The sequence below is a fragment of the Bos javanicus genome, chromosome 12, assembly GCF_032452875.1.
Source record: "Bos javanicus breed banteng chromosome 12, ARS-OSU_banteng_1.0, whole genome shotgun sequence".
Classification (NCBI taxonomy): domain Eukaryota; kingdom Metazoa; phylum Chordata; class Mammalia; order Artiodactyla; family Bovidae; genus Bos; species Bos javanicus.
The window spans coordinates 74,817,287-74,834,220 of record NC_083879.1 but is presented as its reverse complement, the minus strand read 5'-3'; the positions used below and the strand labels follow the sequence as shown (position 1 = coordinate 74,834,220).

The following is a 16,934-nucleotide window of genomic DNA, read 5'->3' as shown; positions in this document are numbered from 1 at the left end:
CATTGCAGGCAGATTCTTTACCATCTGAGCCACCAGGGAAGCCCAAGGTGGGGAGATATGACTGGAAATAAAAGAAGGAAATAGGGGGAACTTCTGACTAGTTCTCCCTTTAGAACAGTGCCAGGCAACCAGCTACATTTAAAACTTTCTTCCTAAAGGCAGGAAAGACCAAAAGACTGCACCCCTTATCCTAAGTGTCCAGCTTGCTGGATTTCCATCAGCTGAGCACACTGGCTAATGCACACCCAGACTGAGCAATAACTCCTAGCAGGACCCTGGATACTCCTCTGGCTTCCCTTCCCATCATACCTTGCTTTCCACAAAGGGTGAGCCCTCTCCCTCGCTAGTCACGTCTAACTAGCTGGCTACAGCCGAAGTCAACCCTTCGACTGTTCTGGCCAGGACAGCGTGTGTTTTTTGAGAAACCTTTTAATGGGGACTTCCCTGGCGATTCAGTGGCTAAGACTCCGCTCTCCCAATGCAGGGGGACCAGGTCCGTTCCCTGGTCAGGGAATTAGATCCCACATGCCCCAACTAAAAAGGTCTCACATGCTGCAATGAAGATTAAAGAACCCACGTGTTGCAACTAAGACCTGGTGCAGCCAAATAAATAAATACTTTTAAAAAAAGAGAGAGACCTTTTCTGGCAGCAATTGCCATTTCAAAGCAGAAAAAAAAAAAAAGTGTGTGTGAGGGAGTAATTTTGTGTGTAGGAGAAAAGTGTTTCTAATTTTCAATCCTGAAAATGTGAGGGGAAGAAGGAAGATGTGAAGGAGGGAATAAGTCGGTAGATGCAGCCTCTCTGCTTTCCCCATTAGAGGCTGGACGCCTTCCAGCGACGTGCCATTTTGAGAAAGGAAGCACACAGCATCGCCCGTCCCTACCTGCTGGGGCAGGTCGGCTCCCCCTTCCCAAGCCTTTGGATTCAGGGCTAGGTCTCCGATCATTATTTCCTCGCACAATATTCACAGGAAGCCTGATACTGTATTGAACATATGGTTTTCATTTTTTTTTCCCCCAGTTTTGAAGCAGAGAACAAGATGGAGAGTGTCACAAACCTAACTCAAGGATTTGCTGGTTCTGCCAAACTGTGTAAGGGGAAACTAATTCCAGGCTAATGCCCGTCCTGTGCTGGAAGATTCGGGAGGCCTGGGAGGACCCACTGACCGAGAACTGCTGACCTGATAAAGTACGTGGGCCATGTCAGAGCTTCTCGGTGACTTTCTGTGCTAAAGGAAAGGATCAGAACTTCAAACAAAGATCCGCAGCCGCAAAACAATTAACTCAAGACCCAACATGTATCTGGCTAAGGGGATGGATATTAACTTGAGGATCCACGATATTTGAATCGCAACCTTCCCCAGTCTCACATCTTGCGTGGTTGGCCCGTCGGTGTTGCCAAAAATCACCCCTCCCCTCAAAATGAATTTCTCTGATCAATTATTTAGTGTGGTCTGGGTTATACAACATCAGCTTCACCCTGAGGGGGAACAAATTTCATGCTCCCTCGTGGCCAGCTGGAAAATTTGCAGTTTCAATTAAAAAGGCAAATTTTCAGTGTGGCAAAGACGGTTGGCTGAGTTTAAAGGACATTAATGAAACTAGTAGTTAAAAAAAAAAAAAGCAACGTTGCGATGGAGCAGGAACCCAGGGACCTTCAGGTTAAATATCAACCTGGGAATTTTCCTAAGAAAAACTGGCAGGCTTATCTCCCCTCAAGTTTTAAAGTCTTAGAACAGGCCCTCTCTGGGCTTTCTCTAGATGAAGCCTGGTCAGTTCATCGGGAAAATGGTTTACCAATCTCCCCCCTTCTCTTTATTTGCTTAGGGCGGCCCTGAGTAGGCCTGGGCAGAACGGAGGGAGAAAATCTTTCCCGGTTTCTCCTGTTCTAGGAAGGAGGGCGGGTTAGTACAGCCTGCTGTCGACGGGAGCTGGGATTAATTAGTTCCTTCGGTGACCTTGGCATCTACTGAAGGCTGAGTGTGTGTCTAAGCCGCTAAGGACTGTGCTGAGAGCTGCAGAGGAACTTGGGAGGGCTCGGAGCTACTGCTAAAATGATCACCTTTCTGTTGTGCCAAAGACGAACACAGCAAAACACAATCCCAAAGCAGGTACTTTACCTCTGAAAAGTGCCTCAGTGTGGTTGTCAAACTGTATATCCGTCATTCTATCATCTAGCAATCAATCTAGACCTATCTATCTATCTATATACCCTAATCTATAGCTATTTGTATATACATGTATCTATATTTTTATCTACCTATCTCTTCTGTGTATATAAATATTAATCTATATCTATAACCATCCATCTATATATATATATCCCTAAATCTATATCTATCTGTATCTGTATCTTTATTAATCTATATCCAGATCAATGTGTATGTGTGTGTGTGTGTGTGTGCGCGCTTAGTCGCTCAGTCATGTCCTAGTCTTTGCGACCCCATGGACTGTGGCCCGCCAGACTCCTTTGTTCATGGGATTCTCCAGGCAAGAAAACTGGAGTGGGTTGTCATTTCCTTCTCCAGGGGATCTTCCCGACCCAGTGATTGAACCTCGGTCTCCAGCACTGCAGGCAGATTCTTTACCATCTGAGCCATCAGGGAAGCCCCATCTAGATTAATAGATGTGATGTATTATATAGATCATATGAGTGTATTATCTATATATTAATCTAAATATATCATCTATCTCTTATCTATATCTATTTATCAATCATTCTATGGGTAGTTTTGCAGGTCAATGCCCAGGAACTTGCCTGCTATTTCAGGAGGTGCCTAAAGCCTCCCGTTGGAACAGAAGTCAATTTTCAATCATTCCAAGCCACTGGGGAAGCTGTCTGTCCCTCCCCCATATAGCCCCTACCCATCAGTTTTTCTCCACTACACTCAGGCCTGAACAGAGCCTGAGGGAACATGGAAAACCCCACCCCTTCCTCTCCTACAGCTGGTTCAAGGTTCAAGTATAACAGCGATAAGGGTCACCAATGCGACAAAGCTGCCAGGAACACTGCGAGTCTTAGGTTGCATAAATAGAAGTATCATTTCCTGAAAATAATCGGCAGTGCTAACTGCTCCTATCGGAGGAAGCTTGCTTGTTGTCTTTAAGTACATGAAGGGGCTCGCCTGCTGACGGGGTATTTGACTCTCTGGGGGTATCCCAAAGGCCTGAACACGGCCTGAGCAGTGGAGGGCTTGGGGAGTCACATCGCATTTCAGCACAGGGAAGGTATTTTATAATGAAATGTGGTCTGCATGCATCATGGGGTCGTGATTGTCGAGACGGACGAGCAGCAGTCGGGCAGCACCGTGGTGGAGGGTAGACAGAAATCCCACCAACTCCTTCCCACGGGGCACCCCCACTGCTTTTCATCTGACGTTTGTGGTTCTGTCAGTTGGGAGGCTCTTAGAATCAGGGGCGGTCTGCAAAGATGCTCCACCGACTCTCACCTGTCTCCCTTTGGCTCCCCCTTCCGATACCTGAGCACCCAGAGGAACAAAGACGGAAGCAGCAGGTCACAGAAAGCAAAGAGTTAAAAAAGGGCAAAGCTCTGTGTGGGTCCCACAGCCCCAGAGGCCGCCAGTCCCTTTGATCCTGCCTCTTAATTGCAGCTTAGTTGCAACAGGGGACTTTGAAGAAAAGAAACAAGGAAACTCTGGAGATAGGGTTTGTTTTGTTTCCTGAGGGGATGGTCTTTGTGGTGGCTGCCAGGAAGCTGATACTGCAGGGTTCAAATGATGGGCTTCCTGAGGCGGTAAATAAACCATCCTTTTCCCCAGGTGAGAGCCAGGTGTGACCAGAACCCCAGAGACTTGGGGCCTCCGTGTGCCATTTAGTGGGGATGCCAGGTACAACCTTGGCAGGGAGAAGAGGCCACGGGTTGGCTCAGGAGCCCACAGAGCAAGAGAGGAGAGCCTGCCACGTGAGGATGGTCAGGAGACGCAGCCAGAGAGGAGGACCACGCGTCCTTGCTGGAGAACGGGTGACCCGTGTGAGTGGAACAGCCCTGCCTGGGAACGGGGACATTGATGGAAAGGCAAAGGGTCTTCCAGGTCCTCACAGCATCACTGATTCAAGGGACATGAACTTGGGTGAACTCCGGGGGATGGTGAGGAACGTCCATGGGGTCGCAAAGAGCCGGACACGACTTGGCGACTGAACAACAAGTGCAGATGGTAAAGCCGCAACAACACAAAGCATCTCACTTCTGTACAGACCTCGCCACTGCATGTGATCGAGACAGCGTCTACAGGGCACCTCGGCCGAGGCCTTTCCTTACGCTTCTTCCACCGCACATGCGCACACAGACACGGCGGAAACTCGGGGTGAGGAAGAGGGCTACTCTTCACAGCGCGTCACGGAGACGATGCTCCAGCGTCCTGGGTGGTTTCCCAGGTCCTCCGTGAGGAGGAATTCGCGGCTAACGCTGAACTCATGCCCGAGCAGCCTGCCAGGACTTGCTTGTTTGCGTGTTAACTTAACCGTTCAGTGAATTCTGCTAACGGTTCATGCAAACGTGAGAGACATTTTTCTAAAGCAAATCCCTTTTTTGTTGCTACCCCCGCGAGGAAGCGCCATCGGAAAAGGTCTGGGTGTTTGGAGAAGCGCCAACTGGACTGTCGGCCTTGCTCTGTCGCTTGTTCCTGTGTGACCTTGGCAAAGAACTCAGCCTCCTGGGACTTCATTCTCTTCATAAAAAGGTTTAACTGACTTGATACACATAAAGCTCTCAGCAGAGGGCTTGGCATATAGTAGGCACTCAATAAACTCAATAAAGACGTGGTGCCTTTTGGCCCTAAAAGGTTATTGGGTAAATTAAAAATGCATAAAAGTACTGGCCATCTGTGTGTGGACTAAATGGGCAGTTGGGCAGGGCAGACTTCCTCTAAATCAGGTTAGCGGGACTCCTGGCCCAGGAAAGAGGAGGCCCCAGGCTGAACAAACAGAAAAATGAAGCCCTCAAGGGCAGGAAAGAAAGGCGGACATGAAACAAGACCTCAGACTGTCCACGGTCAGGCCTGGATGTTCACTGAAGCCACCACCTAAGACAGCTGCCATCTCACTTAATGTCTTTACTCATCGCACACAACTTCAGAACTAGCATTTTTTAAATGTGATGTTAACTGCACATAACACTTCCTCTATACTCTTTCTGTTCTTTGGAGGAAGAACCAGCATTATCTTAAGGGAAATGCTGAGTTGCTCAGGGGTCCCCAGACTGATCTACTAAGGCTGTCGGACCTACAGGCTCCAGCTCTGACCACCATCAAGAGGAAAAAGTCTATGGCTGATTTTGAACACGGATATTTGGTAGGAAAAAAAAATCTCTGGAGCAGACATGTAAACAGACACACCAGCCTTCCCTGGAGGCGGTGAGTAAATCTCCTAGGGAACTGGTGAGAGTCTGTGTCCACAAAGAAGAGACAGCCATCGCGGGCACGGGGGCCATCCACAGACATCGGCTGCTGTGACCACAGAGATGCTAGAAATCCCGAAAGGCCACCTTCACAGCCTGGACCACAGCAGCATCATGGCCAGCCTCGTGGGAAAGACTCAACCTTGGCTCCAGTCTGAGCCCGGGCAGTCTGGAAAGGCCTCCTGTGTGGAGAAGGCAGGTCTTGGCCCTCAGCCCTGCAGAGGCTCCATGAAAACCATCTCAGACCCAGAAATCTGCCACCGTCGACGTTTATGCCAGCAAAGTGCTCTAGAGCCTTTGGGACGAGTAATGAGGGTCATCTTCCTCACCTGGGAGTTTGTTAGGCATGCAGAATCTCGATCCCCGCCCCGGATTGACTGGATCAGACACTGCCGTTTCACTTAGATCCCCAAGGAAATGCTGTGTACATGAAGGTCTAGAGGAGTGTTGCTCTGGCTTCCTCACCGTAGGCACGTGGGTACCGTCTCATTTTCTTTAACATAGTCCTTATGGCTGATTCAACTGAGACCTTGGAGCCAGGAATGAATGGACCCTGGGTCTTCGACAACAGGGAGCCTAGTGTCCAGTGGTATCTCCAATCACTCTGGAATTACTGTCCTAACCAATTAGACCCTCAAAATGTATATTTTGAGATATAGATGCATACATGTTGATAACTGTCGGTTTTAAATGCTTTCTTTTGATTATTAGTGAAGACCCACGCTTTAAATACTCAAGTATTTGTGCGTGTGTATGTTGTTTTTGTTGCTCAGTTGCTAACTGAGCTAAAGAGTATATGCCTCTTTGCAACCCCATGGACTGCAGCATGCCAGGCTTCCCTGTCCTTCACTCTCTCCCTGAGTTTGCGCAAATTCATGTCCATTGAGTTGCTGATGCTATCTAACTATCTCAGCCCAATGTGAAGAGCTGAGTCATTGGAAAAGACCCTGATGCTGGGAAAGATTGAAGGCAAGGGTGAGAAGAGGGTGGCAGAGGATGATATATATAAGATATAAATGATATATATGCAATATGATATACATGAGATGTAAGATACATGAGATATGATATATGTACATGTGTGTGTGTGTGTGTGTGTAACAGGAGATTCTCTTTATCCATCTGGTGTTCTATCGCTCTCACCACAGCAGTGAACTGACATTTGCCTCCAGGAGGAACATGGCCTGAGCACTCAAGTCAGAGAGGGTAACTATGGCAGGATAATGTGACGGGAGCCATGGAGGCTATGCTTAACAGTCTTGGTGACTCATTTTTCATAGACAGTCTTGCTCCTTTGTGGGTACTTGTTTTCGTGGTTCTTTGCTACCTCTTATTCTCTTCTGGGCCCTGCCAGAAGAAAGTAAAAATGTTAGTCACTCATCTGTGTCCAACTCTTTGGGACCCCATGGACTGTAGCCCACCAGGTTCCTGTGTCCATGGAATTCTCCAGGCAAGAATACTAGAGTGGGTTGCCATTCCCTTTCCAGGTCTCCTGCATTGCAGGTAAATTCTTTACCGTCTGAGTCACCACAGGGCTCTTTAGTTCTTCCATATTCTGATTTTCCCTGACTCCATCTAAACTAATTTCTGGGTGGGAGGAATTGTGAGATTGGGATTGACATATATATATATACTATTGATACTACGTATAAAGTAGACAACTAGTAATTAGCCTCCAATTAAAATAAATAAATTTATATTAAAAAAAAAGTAGACAACTAATGAGAACCTACTGTATAGCACAGGGAACTCTATTCAATGCTCTGTGTTGATCTAAATGGGAAGGAAATCTAAAAAAGAGTGCACATATGTTTCAGTTGTTCAGTTCAGTTCAGTCGCTCAGTCGTGTCCGACTCTTTGTGACCCCATGAATCGCAGCATGCCAGGCCTCCCTGTCCATCACCAAGTCCCGGAGTTCACTCAAACTCACGTCCATCAAGTTGGTGATGCCATCCGGCCATCTCATCCTCTGTCGTCCCCTTCTCCTCCTGCCCCCAATCCCTCCCAGCATCAGAGTCTTTTCCAATGAGTCAACTCTTCACATGAGGTGGCCAAAGTACTGGAGTTTCAGCTTTAGCATCAGTCCTTCCAAAGAACACACAGGACTGATCCCCTTTAGAATGGACTGGTTGGATCTCCTTGCATATATGTATAGATATAGCTGATCCACTTTGCTGCACAGCAGAAACACAACACTGTAAAGCAACTACACTCCAATAAAAATTAGTCAAAAAATAAACCTATTTCCCCTACTCCCCGATATTTAATACCTGTTCTTCAAAGTTCAGTTCTATACTGGCCCTCACACCAAGCTGTTCCTCCTTGAGATAATCTTCCTTCCTCTAATTCTGACTACTGCCCACTCCAGACTTTTTGGATCACATCCCGCTGGTGGCACTAGAAGTAAAGAACCCACGTGCCAATGCAGGAGACATGAGACGTGGGTTCAATCTTTGGGTTGGGAAGATCCCCTGGAGGAAGGCATGGAAACCCATTCCAGTATTCTTGCCTGGAGAATTCCATGGACAGAGGAGCCTGGTGGGCTACAGTCCATGGGGGTCACAGAGTCGGACATGACTGAAACGACTTAGCACCCAAGCATGCCACCCATCAGAAAAATACTTCTGTGCAGGAACAACCATTATAAGGTTATCTACTTATTTAAAAATGTTATACTTGCATAATAATATTAATGTTACATACATTATGAAACATACATGGAAATTAACATTTTAAAAGGATGAGCTAAATAATATATAAGATGCTAAGTTCAACTGCTTCCTTTTCTCACCTAGTGAATGATCTGACCCTAGGCTTGGGGAGTAGACATCCCATTTTGGAAATACTGATCTAGACAAAGTACATCTATTCAGAGCCAGAGGACGTATCTCTTCTCCTTGAAGTCTCATCTACTTCTCCAGCCCAAAAGCAGTTCTACATTCCTGAACTCCCAGAAAATTTAAAATTATAAGTAGTAAATCATTGGGAGAAGGCAATGGCACCCTACTCCAGTACTCTTGCCTGGAAAATCCCATGGACAGAGGAGCCTGGTAGGCTGCAGTCCATGGGGTCGATAATAGTCGGACATGACTGAGCGACTTCACTTTCACTTTTCACTTTCATGCATTGGAGAAGGAAATGGCAACCCACTCCAGTGTTCTTGCCTGGAGAATCCCAGGGATGGGGGAGCCTGGTGGGCTGCCATCTATGGGGTCGCACAGAGTCGGACATGACTGAAGCGACGCAGCAGCAGCAGCAGCAGTAAATCATTGATATAATATATACTTCACCAATACTTTTTAGTTGATTAATTGGAGCTTGCATCTGAGATGCCAGAAATTTATAGATTTTTGCAAACAATTCCATATCTTAATTAAAAACACACTATCTTCCCCAAAATTGCTTGGGTTGGGCTCTAGTCCACATCATTACATCCACTGCAAGAAAAATCCAAGTCAGACTGCAGTGTAATTTCATTTAAAGACTATTTTATCTCATTAAATATCATTTGCACAGATCCCCATAGTTTTGAGGATCAACTTTTCCATTTTTTGGTTAGTGAGATTTTTTAACACATGGCTTAACCTCAATTAACTGAAAACTCAAATTCGGTTTTTAATTTATAAGATGGGGACAAAAGGGGACAAAAGGCCATTAAAAGATATGACAAGCATAAAAACAGAAATGATATATGATGTAAGATACTGCTAGTGTTACCATACCCAGTATTTAGGTATCGTAAACTATGTAAAGTATATCTGAGATTTCTAAAATAATAAACCTTCTTTCACCTTGAGCTTTCATTTCTTTCTGCAAATTATTTTTATCTTCTCAATCTTAACTGCTCAGATGGAAAACATAGTGCTGTCTCTCTATAGGACTCGGAGGTATGATCGGGTCTGAGTTTAAATCTTGGCTCCACCAAATACTAGCTGTGGGATCACTGGTGTGTTACAGAACCTTTCGGAACTTCTACTGGTCAGCGTTAACTTCGCAGTTCGTGCGTGCGTGCCAAATCACTTCAGCTGTGTCTGACTCTGTGACACCATGGACTGTAGCCTGCCAGGCTCCTCTGTCCATGGGGATTCTCCAGGCAAGAATACTGGGTGGGTTGCCATTTCCTGCTCCAGGGAATCTTCCCGGCCCAGGGATCAAATACACATCTCTTACATCTCCTGCATTGGCAGATGGGTTCTTACTGGGTGCCACGTGGGAAGCCCTAACTTTGTGGGGATAACATTAATCCGTGGGCTTCCTTTAAGGTTCAAAATACCCAAGATATGTGTGTAAAACAGCTTATAACACTTGCCACTAAAATATTAATTTCTGCCCCCACCCCTTTAACAGGCTTAAGAGAACTCAATGAGATGCTCTCATAAGAAAATGGAATACTCTGAATTTTGGTTTCATTGCTGACTTTGGTTCTTCCCTGACGTGTAAGCCATTTACAACGATTTTGTGAATTTTATGTTCTAGAACACCTTCCTGCCAGTCATAGCCAGGCTCGCGCTGCTGCTGTGTGGCTGGGTTGGGGCGTGCAGCCAGGGTAGGGTTTTGTTCCCTAATGCCTTCTGAGCAGTCAGAGCTGGGAAAACGAAGCCAACCATCCGCCCCTCCTGTTCCGTGGCCACACGTGGCTGCCTACTGTACTAGTTATAAACGCCCTTGTCTGTGAAAGCATCTGAGGACAGGAGAAAGAGACGTGCACACATGTTCCAGGGGCACTTGTAAGTTTTTCCTGTTCTTCAAAATTCAAATCAATTAATCACTGAAAAAAAAAATCAGTGAATAAAAGTTTTAAAAATCTGGTTTATAACTCATCTCCGCCAGAAGCTTTACCTAGCATGTCCCCACAGGAGTGCTCTAATTTTAGGCTCCCAGTTTCTAAACCTAGATATGAACTGTCAATTGAGATAAAGTCTGTGAAAGACCTTTGTAGAAGGTACAGAAGTGTACATAGGCTAACCATTCTTCTGAAGGTATCTGTGCTGATCTACGTGGCTCAGTGCTAAAGAATCCAATGCAGGAGAGGCAGAAGATGCAGGTTTGATCCCTGGGTCGGGAAGATTCCCCTCAGAAGGAAATGGCAACCCATTTCAATCCTCTTGCCTGGGAAATCCCATGGACAGAGGAGCCTGGTGGGCTACAGTCCATGGGGTTGCAGAGTCGGACACGACTGAGCGACTGATAACTATTTTTATCTTATTTGTAAATGTCTTGTTTCCCAGTGAGGATGGGCTGCACGCTGCTCAGGCCCGGGGACCTGCACCCTCTTTGGTCTCTCCTGATTCTTCCTGCTGTCCTCTGAGGTGGCTGAGTTGGTAAAAATCCACCTGCAATGCAGGAGACCCTGGTTCGATTCCTGGGGTTGAGAAGATCCGCTGGAGAAGGGATAGGCTACCCACTCCAGTGTTCTTGGACCTTCCTTATGGCTCAGCTGGTAAAGAATCCGCTGCAATGCGGGAGACCTGGGTCTGATCCCTGGGCTGGGAAGATTCCCTGGAGAAGAGAAAAGCTACCCACTTCAGTATTCTGGTATGGAGAATTCCATGGGGTCGCAGAGAGTCGGACATCACTGAGCAACTTCCACTTTCACTTTGACTGCCCTAAAGTTTTTCGGTGGCATCCAGCTTGCCTCGATGTTGCTAGACCTTAGAACCTGCCTATGTGCCTGCCAGGACCCATTGCTAAAAAGAATTCTTGAGGCTCACTTACACTCTCTTCTTCTAGCTCTTCCCAAACTGGGTTCCTTCCCTCACAGCTTGTCAGTGCCCAGAGAATTTACATTAATTTTGATGTTAGGGTGAAAAACAAAACCAAACCAAAATTTTGTGTTTAAAAAGGAAATTGATTTCTTTTTTAAGTACCTGTGCTTTTTTTAAAAAGAACAGGGTGAGGGGTATGGAATTTTAACTCTCCAGGGTCAGGAATCAGGTTTCCCGGCTGGTATGGGAACAGTGAGAGCTCAGCCACCCTGAGGCTCAGAAGTGTGGGAGAGGGGCTAGGATTTCCTCTGGTTGATTGACGGTTGAGGCTTTCAGATGACGAGCCCATGTTCCCCAGTCGTTTGGAGGCTGACTCTCAGCTTGCTGAGACTTGGGCGATTGCTCTCAGTGGCCTAGTATTTTGGATTTGGATGGCAGCATTCCTGTATGCCTGTTCCTCATCTTACATTATTATGTGTTATTTAAACAATATTATGCTGAGAAATACAGCAGAAGTGAAGAAATTACAGATAGATATTTAAAACTCAAAATTCCTTCTCTTAATCCTCCCCCAAACACCAAAACTGTCTCAAAACCTACAATTAACATCTGATGGTTAACAATGTGAAATTAACATCACCCAATAAAGTTATTATTAAAGTCTTTGAAACTTACAATTTTGCATCGCTTCTTTCTGTTCTGTATTCTGCACCTACTCGGAGGCAGGTATTAGGTAATTGACTTGTTCTAAGCAAACAGCAAAAGCCAGAGGAGCCAAGAGGTGTTTAATAAACACTTGTTGACTGATTGATGGAACACACCGACCCAGGATCTCGGAGACAATGCATTCTTTGTCTGTGCACTAAGGTAACATGGGTGGGTCCGTTTTTATTATCAAGCATTTCTGCCACATTGAAGGGAGCAAGCCAGCCAAAAACTTAACCATCAGCAACGTGGCTCCTGCTTGCAGAAGAAATTCTCTGGTTTCTTTCACACCTGTGTTCACTCTCAGCAACAGAGCCGGGCCCAGCTTTGGCTCAACAATGCTGAGCTATGGAGGCACACGCCTGACGCAGACCAGCCATGACACCACCCTGGGCTTCTCACCATGAATATCATCACAGCCATAAGTAACCGTTTGCGCATATTTAAAAAAATCCAACAAAAAACAAACAAAAGAAACAACTACACTGAGTAACAATACTGGAGGAAAAAAAACAGTACTGCAACTAATTTACAAAGCCCCACTAAGTCTTACCTGCCTCCTTCTTCTGCAAGAAAGCAGAGCATGAAGTACCAAGTTTTCTGTTCCACACGTGCACATCTATGCCCACCTGGTTCATTTCAGAAAGGATGCCAGGGCACGTGACATCTTTACGTCCCTTCACAGCCACTTCTCTTTCTTTGCTGGGCCTTCAGGTTGGGCTCAGGTAGGTTTTACAAGAGGTCAGTGTCCAGGCCCCTGTGCTGCTCTGCCCCCAAGCTCTGCACTCATCTGGCCTGATGTTGGACATCCAGCTTTCTGGGGACTTTGCTACAGGCTGACATTGGTGCCTCCCACCTTTCCACAACAGCCCTCACCCACCCAACCCCGCCCACCTGCTCCCCAAAGAAGGCAGCTCTCTCTGCCTGATACGACAACCGCAATGGCTTGTGACCCACCAGCTCTTCTGCGCTGTACCTGGAGCTTCTCAAGACCCCAAACTCTTGTTTTTACAACCAACATACCCTGCAGGCTTCCCACCTCTTCAGTAATCAGCATCCTTTACCACTTTCCATGGGAGCCACCTCCTTCTATGTCGATGATATGTTTTGTCATTTTGGAAAATGTAAACAAACCAGTATTAGTCTAGTTGACATACAATACCCATCTTTTCTTGTTATCAGCAGGAAGAAAGGAAGAGAACACACACAAGCATGAGCCTCATCCGTCCCCCATAAGGAATTCTCTTCAACCCAATACCTAAAACCTCTTCTCCCAGTTCTTGCTTGGAATCGTGAGTACCTGATCTCGAGTCTCTATGGCACGCCCCGAGCGCGACTGGCTGGTAGCCATGTGATATTGATTTGTTTTTACCATAGCAACAGCAAATTAAAACAACTCGCAGGCAGAAGGCAGGCTGTTAACCAGGGACGCTACACAACCAGTAGATTTCACAAGCGTATTTTTCTCCCCTCCTCTCATTTTCTCACTTGCACACATTTCATACCCAAGTCAGAGCAAAAAGAGCACTAAATGCTTTGGGTACTACAAGGCCTGTGTCTGAAAGGATCTGGTTTGCATAGCTTCTAGTAATATTGCACAAGATCAAAGGAGAACACGCACACAAGTGATCTCTGATTTTCTTGGAAATTGTATGTCGTGGTCTGAGGATGAATATCCCTAGAAAATTTACGTGAACATGAAGTAGAGTGAAGGGTTCTGTATCCATGACTATGTATCTTAACACTGTAAGGTATTTTCCACAGTTTCATTCATAGGGTGGTTTTACCCCTTTTAACTGGCTCACTGTGTCAAGAGACAAACAACTTTTTTTTTTTTTTTTGGATGCAAGGTCAAGGTCTCTCAAAATGCTAGAAGCATAAAGGAAAGTGTAGCAAGTATTAATCAATTCTATTAAGGGAGAGAAAAAACTGAGATGGGTGCTTGTTAGAGGCTACACAACCCAAGCAGTCCAAAGAGGGTGCAAACTAGGGCTGGGAACTCCCCAGAACTCCAGGCTGTTCTGATGGAAATTCCTTCCCCGAAAGGCTCCCTATTAAAAACTAACCATCCCTGGATCACTGTGACCAAGGCTGCCACTTGTGACACGGGGCGAAGAGCCTTATGTGCCGGACTGCCCTTCCCTGGGTCCATCGACACTAGGGCACGGTGATCTTTCTACCAGAGGAGCTGTTCCCACCATCACTGCCAGCCGTGAACTTGGTGGCATAGCCTGGGTGCTAAAGAGTGGCCCCGGGGGAAGCTGGCAACGGGGCCCCTGGGTGGTGATGTCCGCCCAGGTGCCAAGAGACAGACTGCGCTGAGGGGACCGAGGCCTGAAGCAGAGCCAGTCCACTCCCCGCCACAGCCGGAGCCCTGCAGACAAACGACCTGCCTGACGTGAGGAGGCAGGTAGGAGAAGATGCCCTATTTCTGCTGGAGAATCGGTTCGGGTTTTAGAAAGGACGGGAAAACGAAGACATAACTCAAGACCTGCCAAGGAAGAGTCCGAACGTTCCTAGCCAGGACATAAAGAAATATTCCTCTCCACGAGCTTGAATAAAAGAACACACAGCAGAAAATAGTTGGGAGATGACGTCAGAAGTTCTGGGCGAGTGTCCTGCACTTCTCCTTGAAAGTAAAAACAGTGGGTCTAGAAGAATCTACGTGGCATTGCCCTTATTTAAATGAGGACTTCCACTGCTCCTTACAAAACAGACAAGCTGGCTGAAGAAACTTCATCTTATTTAGAGGCTCTAAGAACCTCTTTATTATTATTTTTACTTTATTATCCTCACAATGCACATATTACTCAATCAACAAATATCTTTCCACTTAACCTTTGTCTTTTTCAAAAGCCAGCGGTGTTTCTTGAAGAACATTCACCATGGTAGTGGTTAGGCTACTCAATTTTTTTTTTCTTCGCTTCAGTGCTTGCTAACTATTCTAAAAATGTTACACATTTATTGTAAACATATGCTTCCGAGGCCTAACAAAAAAGCACAGTTTCCTCATGCCTGGCAGAAATTTAAAACGGAAAAGGGCAGAAAGAATTCTTTAACAAATATATCCTTTCCTTCTCTTGGGCCAAGTGTGTTAAAAATAAATCTTCTCCATCATTTCTCACTGCTGCTTCTCGGCAAGAAAGTTGATATGGTTCGGCACAGTGAAAACACAGCTTTAAAAAGCTAGCCTGCCCTCATTAAATTATTCTGCTGGCTGTGTGTTCTCATTAAAAATGCATAAAGATCAGATAATTGCAGTAAGCATTATTAACCCAGCTTTACTTTTGAATATAATGGTTCCACTTTTAAGCTGGAAACAAAGGCTCAGACATGCCAGAAAAAGAAATGTAAACATTGAACTACAGTATCGAAAACTTGTCAGAAAGCTACCTCTAGCTGGCTTGTTAAAATGTGCTTTTGAAACTCAATTAAAAGCCATGGCATTGGAGAGCTAGGTAGGTCCCTAATATCCCATAAGTCGATGTATTTTTTCTTTAAAAAACATTTCATCGATAATTATTTACCAGGAAGTTCCCCCCCGCCCCCCACCCCTTAATCACGAGTCTGTTTTCAAATCTTACGATCAACGTAAACTTTATTTATTCGGGAGCTAACTATGGCAGTCTGAAAAAATTTTTTTCTAGAACCAGAAGAAGGCCCCCCAAGAATTCAAATGGTTTCTGTTGAGTAATCAATGGTCCTATTCTTCGAAATAAAAACTCGTTTTATGCTTCACCCCAAACAGGCGGCAGAGATTCACGCTTGGCCATTTCTTTTTTTTTTTTTCAAATCAAAACGTTACGTAAAACTCCAGGGTCCCCCCCTGCAAGTATTTCATTTGAATTAGTGGAACCCGGTTTCCCTGGCTTCCTGAAGCAACACACACGGAATGCAGCATACTGCAGCAAACTCTTCAAACATTCAGGGGGAAAAAAAAAGGAGAGGCGGGGGGACGATTTCCCTACCTTGTTTAGCTCTGTCTCTCCTTCTCCGTTACAGTAACCCCAGGAACATCTGGTAGAATCAAGCGGCCGCGGTTTCTTCGCTGCATCCTGAGGAAGAAATTTCCATGTAAATAGTTCTCATTCCCTGCTTATTGTACTCTGGGAGCCGTCTGCCGTATCTGGAAAATTTTGCCTTCAGATGATGAAGCAAAGACAGTCTAAACTCTGTTGCTGTAAGCTGCAGCCCTTCCTTCCGACAAATCCCTCCCCGCCGCGGGCAGCCAATCGCCAGCCAGCTCGTCAGCGCTGCTCGTCTGAACCGGGCCCTCATAGGGTGACTGACGCAGCAACACAGCACTTGCGGTGTGTGAAAACAGTGCATCCATACTGATGAAAGAGGAATTTCCCTCTCGCAAGAAAGCAGTCAGAGCCCCCAGACAAAGTGGCACATCATTGGCAGAGCGGAGAGAGGGGGTAGCTCCCCGAGAACACCCTTGAAGCCTAGCCAGCCCAGAGCCCGCGGTGGCACCGTCAATACTTTGGAAAACACAAAACTCGGGCAGATTCAGGAGACCTCCAGGTTGTCCATGAAACTGAAGTCGTTATCCCATTGGACAAAGCATCTATCTATCTATCTATCTGTCTAAATATCTATCTATCTATCTGTCTAAATATCTATCTGTATTTTTAAAGGCAAACAATTCCGTGTCTGCCATGGAAATGAATACACCTTGCAAAACATTTGCATCTGATTTTCATTAGTGAGGAGGAACGTGTTAACCCAAGTGCATAGTCAAAGTCAAAACAGGCTTGTGTCTTGCACACAGGTTTCCTGTATGACAGCTGTTACGGCAGTGGTTAATTACTGGAGCCCATATACCTTTTCTCTAAGTTTTCACACTCCTGGGGACCCTCAATGAAGGAATTCTGAACAATAGAATTGGTATCTCTGCTTCACCCTTGGCAGGCCCCCCGGAGAGGATTAGTTGTGCCGTCACCTGACGCTAAGGTTCCTCACGCACCACTTGATAAATACGGTGCATTGGTTCATATTGTCATCAATGAAGCAACCATTAACCAGAGGATGTTTACTGAGGAACACACTTGTCACGTGATCCTGGGGCACCATCAGGTGCGACCCCACAAAGGATAATGTGGAGG

General features: G+C 46.0%; 1 protein-coding gene across 7 annotated transcripts in view; it reads right to left on the bottom strand.

Annotated features, from left to right (window-relative positions):
- MBNL2 (muscleblind like splicing regulator 2) overlaps nt 1-16,042 on the bottom strand; it is a 161,186-nt gene extending 145,144 nt beyond the window's left edge. For 3 of the 7 annotated variants that reach the window (XM_061435238.1, XM_061435240.1, XM_061435241.1), the window contains exon 1: nt 15,795-16,042. The gene's annotated coding sequence lies outside the window, so the exon portion shown is untranslated. The remainder of the gene's footprint in view (nt 1-15,794) is intronic. The other 4 variants (XM_061435239.1, XM_061435244.1, XM_061435243.1 and 1 more) reach the window with 3 other exon arrangements.
- Between the last annotated feature and the right edge of the window lie 892 nt (nt 16,043-16,934).